This window comes from Pararge aegeria, chromosome 11 (assembly GCF_905163445.1).
Source record: "Pararge aegeria chromosome 11, ilParAegt1.1, whole genome shotgun sequence".
Lineage (NCBI taxonomy): Eukaryota > Metazoa > Arthropoda > Insecta > Lepidoptera > Nymphalidae > Pararge > Pararge aegeria.
The window spans coordinates 4,481,124-4,486,417 of NC_053190.1; positions in this window are offsets into that span (position 1 = coordinate 4,481,124).

Sequence of the window (5,294 nt, forward strand, 5' to 3'; positions counted from 1 at the left end):
TTACCTCAAAGTGACGTACCTGCAGGAAATCGGCAATCATAAATCTTCCCGGGACGAGCTATAAGCGTAGTGCAAGGAAGGCACCGGTGCGTTCCTAGGAGATCCCGGAGCCTCCCATTATGTACTGAGGCTGGCAACCGAGGGGGTTTTAGCGAGTAGAAATCCCACATAACCCAAATTCTCCTACAGAGAATTGGGTATCTCTTAAGAAGATTTCCCCCCCGTCAACAAAAAAAAAAAAAGGTTAACACTGGTGAGCTCGACCTCGCTGAGCGGCGGGCGCAAGCAAAACCAGGACTACCTAGGCCGCCGCAGGTCGCTGGTGGCCCGCACTGACTCGGCATCCCTCGGACAAGACACCACGGTCCCGCCTGTAGTTGCAGTCGACGTTAACACCACTGAAAAAGGCCATCGCCCTGACAAGTTATCCCGAGTTCCACTCCAGGGACTCCGAGGACGACCGAGTCAACGTCCTCGGTGCTACCACCACCATCTACTGCGATCAACAACCCATCTGTCCATCGTGATAATTAGTCCAGCAGTGGTCTGTTATGGGCAGTGGCGTGCACAGGGTTTTTGACCAGGGTATGAATAAAACAGGGGCTTGGCATAAAAAGAAAAAAGTACCCTCCAATACGAGTTAGATAAAATTATTTGGGTATGCAGTGCTTTTGTGCATGTATGAAGTGCACGCCACTGGTTATAGGCTATTGATGATGCTCATCCTAGCCCTATCGTACACACCAAACACTCGTTTCGTCTCCACCTCATTCTAACTATTATGCGAAAGTGTGTTTGTTTGTCGTACCTTCACGCCCTAACTAACCAACCAATCAACTTGATTTTTGGCATATAGTTAGTTACATGAAAGCACGGAGAGTAACATAGGCTACTTTTTATATCAGGAAAACAAACGGTTCCCACGGTATTTGTAAAAAAAAACAGCTAGTACATTAATGAACGCACGATATAAATCATAAGTAAACTTCGTATACCTATACATTTTAGTTTATAGGCAAAACACGAGTATGTATGTCTAGGAAATTATCAATCACCTATACTTAACTTCATTCATACGCATGTATGTTTAGGTCATGCGCGGTAAACACTAAGGTGGCCATGCGGCTGGCGCGTGCGCACCATACGTACTCCACGCGCTAAACACATGCCCCCACCCGGCAGGCCGCGTGGAAATAATGGAAACGTAGTCGGGAATTTGTTATTTTCGCAACTGCATAATATACAACTGCTTGTATAATAATGGAATATTTACCGCCAGTTTCTGAAACGATGATCTTTGATCAAATTAGCGACACGTTTTATCTATATTATCTATACTGATACTTTAACTATAATGAGAAAAGATTTGTTGCTTTGTTTGTTCGTTTGTAATCGATAAACTCAGAAACTACTGAGGTAATTGTATTCAAGAGTTGACTTACATATAATTCAAAAGATATATATACTTAGTGTTTTGCTAACAAAGCCACGATGCTGCCATTAATGCTGCATATTTTGCTTAGGGTGATAAAAATGCATTTCTTATTATTGATGGCAGGAAGACACTTTATTCAACGATAACCAGAGAAATGCGGGTTCAAAATATCCCAATGCCAGGTCTGAATTTTTTATATGGTTTTTATTTAGGTTCGTCAAACGATTATCAAATGTCACCTCTGTATTGCGATGATGTTCCTTTAACCCGATCCTTAAATAACGTTGGATCTATTACTTTAACAGTTAATTTAGTTAAAAAATTATTGAATCAGTCGTTTAGAAACTGAAGTTTTGTCTTTGTTTACTTGGAATGATACAATAATCATCACCATGACTACAAGTATAAAGTAATATAAGTCTGTTTTTTAAAACTTGGAAAAAGTGCTGAAAGCGTTTTGTTTAAGTTTCCAATAGTGGCTTGGGTTAAATGTGGCTTGGGGGGAATGTACATGCCAGCTACATTTTCGCTATAAGACTTTTTCTATCTCGGTTTATTAATGGATTCTCTCGTCAAGGGATAACAGAAACTTTGAGGTACAGAAGAATCCGCGGGTAGATTCTCTCTAGACTCTAAGATTATAATTAATTATAAGAACACTTCTTCTTCTTCAGCTTGGATGGGTTAGCTTATCATACAGTTTTTTTAAACAAGAAGCCAACGCTGTTAGTGCGAACTCGTGCTAGAAGATTCAGGTAGGAATAATCGCAACGGAACCAGAGTCAATGCCAAACTGCAAAGGTTGAGAAGTTTTTGCAACGTTGCCATCCAATAGGTAATCCTCAGCTCGAGTCCTACGGCTGGGTACAGGCTTCTCTCATTTGAGAAGAAAATTAATAGTTTCTCCTTAACAACTTAACTATGGGCACATGAGGCTTTACGGTTAAAATCTACCTCTCAGGTTGATGTACACAGGGGGCATGTTGAAGGCCAGTTTCATTGCGAAGGTTCATTTTTGGCGATGGTTTTCCGCTTTATAGGGATTTAATTCTTTACATATTGTGGCACAGTAGAAACATGTTAATTTGTAGATAGATACCGGGACGCTGAAACTGATTGTGATTAATTACTTACTCCTGAACAAATTTTTTTTTATAGAAAAACAGAATGCCTGACTATATATGACCAACTTGCTATTTGACAAGATTTTCACAGGGTATGATGCAGCGGGCAGATGATATAAACTTTAAAAAATCTCCTGTACGAGTTATAAAAAACTTAAGGCATTGAAAGTGTTATAAAATGTCTACCCTTATTTTTTTATAGCTCTTACTGGAGATTTTCTTCATTATATATCATCTGCATACCCTTTGCATACCCTCTATGCACGCCATTGCCTTCTGCACCATTGATTTCCATGCTGGCCCAGTACGGATTGGTGGATTTCACACACCTTTGAGAACATTATGGAGAACTCTCAGGCGTGAAGGTTTCCTCGCGATGTTTTCCTTTACCGTTGAAGCAGGTGATATTTTAGTTACTAAAAACGCATTTAATTTAGAAAAGTTAGAGGTGCGTACCGAGATTTGAACCTAAATCTAAAGTGAAGTCGATGTCCTACCCACTGGGCTATAACCGCTTCTTTTTAATTGCTAGGTATTAATTAAAAAAATACTATTTACTTCATTGATATAATACATCTATTATAATGAGAACAACATTTTGTATTTATTAAAGTTATCAGACCGTACACGCGTCTTATTATTAATTGACTCAATCATAATTATTATTATTTCTTATTGTGTATTTTCATCCGATTTCAATTTAATGTGCGAACAAAGGAAATCGATTAGCCTACAACATCAATACATGAAGTATGTTTAATATATACAATCGTTAACAGTTAACGTAGCAAATAAAAAAAGGGTGCATTTTTGGAGACCGACAACTTATGGTCTGAGCTGTCAATTAGTCGCTCTAGACCGATCTAACGGTATAACGAAATAGTTTACCTAATTTAAAGAACTCAATTAAGTTATTAAGACTTAGTGCTTCTTAAATATTTGTATACCTACACAATACCACATAGAAGAAGAAGAATAAACACTTTATTACACTTATACATACAAGAAAAGAAACAGTAAGGTGTATACAGTAAACTAATAATAAACAGATATAATACCTATGATGATGAATACAGTATCATCTCCATCAGCCAATGATTGTGGCTCAGCTAAGCCACATCTCTTTTCTTAAAAGAGGTGTTTGGCTTGAACGTCCAACTGAGCATAGGCCTACTCACTAATAAGAGAGAGGGTTATAGAGTATGCACCCACCTAGCAGCTTCAAAGCAGGTTGGTAGGCTTTAACGCTTTTGTCACATCATCACCATCATCATATCAACCGATGGACGTCCACTGCTGACATAGTTCTTAAGTAGGTCCAAATACCACGGTCTCTCTTCAAACGCTCAAAACGAGCCAACTCCCTTTGGCTCGTTTTATGGCATCTGTCCACCTCGTCGGGGGTCTACCAACGCTACGTTTTCCGATGCGAGATCGTCACTCTAGCAATAATAATAGGAAACCATTGCCACTACATGATAGTGACATTAATAGAGACAAACGGTTTAAATTGCTCTTCGAGGCGCGAAAGTGGACACCGCCGATCTGTCAATTCCAGGGTGGGGCTTTATTTTATTCTTTATTTTCACATAGTACTGATAATACCTATGCCTTTATAAGGATAAATATGGATTCCAATAAGGATTGGAACTGATAACTTTACTTTAAGGTAAAACCAATATATTTCGAGATCTGTGGTCGAATATGCTGCACGAGACAAAGAAGCAGCTAGACTTTTTGAGGTCACTAGATTTGGAACGGTTTCCTAAAATGAAACACTGCAGGAACGAAATGCTTTGGCGTAGCAGTGAAAATTGGCGGAAATAAAAAATTTCATGCTGTAAAAGACGCAGTCATCATTTACTAGATTATACCTTGCACAGACCTTTATGCTGAAGGTACTGCACGAACAGGCTTAACATAAACCACCAAAATCGGTTCACTTCCCAACTTGGCCTTTACAAGAAGCATGTTTTGAATGGAAATATAGTAATAGCAATTTTCACATGAATACCTCTAAGTATGAATAAGAACATTGCTATAACTTATTAGAAGATTGCAGAACTTTTGAGTTATTTATATACTTATACTACAACAATACACACATCGCCACCTAGCCCCAAAGTAAGCGTAGCTTGTGTTATGGGTAGATGACTGATGAATAATATACATAAATACATATATACCTATAAACACCCAGACACTGAAAAACATTCATGCTCATCACACAAACATTTTCCAGTTGTCGGAATCGACCCACAGCCTTGGACTCAGAAAGCAGGGTCGCTGCACACTGCGCCAATCGGCCGTCATAATTATGATTTAAGCGACAATATATATTATATATATCTTGATATTTGAACGAATTTCTGGCTATGATGGTTGTGGGTCTTTTCATAGACCATGTCGCGTTTGTTTTCGATACGTACTACAATGTTTTGTACTTGATTTTAGAGAAAAAATATTTTAGGTAATCAAATCCAAATTTTTTTAATTATAGGATAACGAACTTGGCGTGATAAATTTATCAGCAAGCGTCATTTATAACCAACAACAGATTTAACAATAGAGCTACAGAATGCACATAAACACAAATGAGTAAACCAAAAAAATGGCTGTCCGAGCAACGTGAGACAACCCTCGATGGGTCACACTGATAACCCCTGAACGACGCCTCGACAGACCTCCGACACTCTCAGATGCAAAGAGAACATCGCTGCGTCGCATCAGTCTAT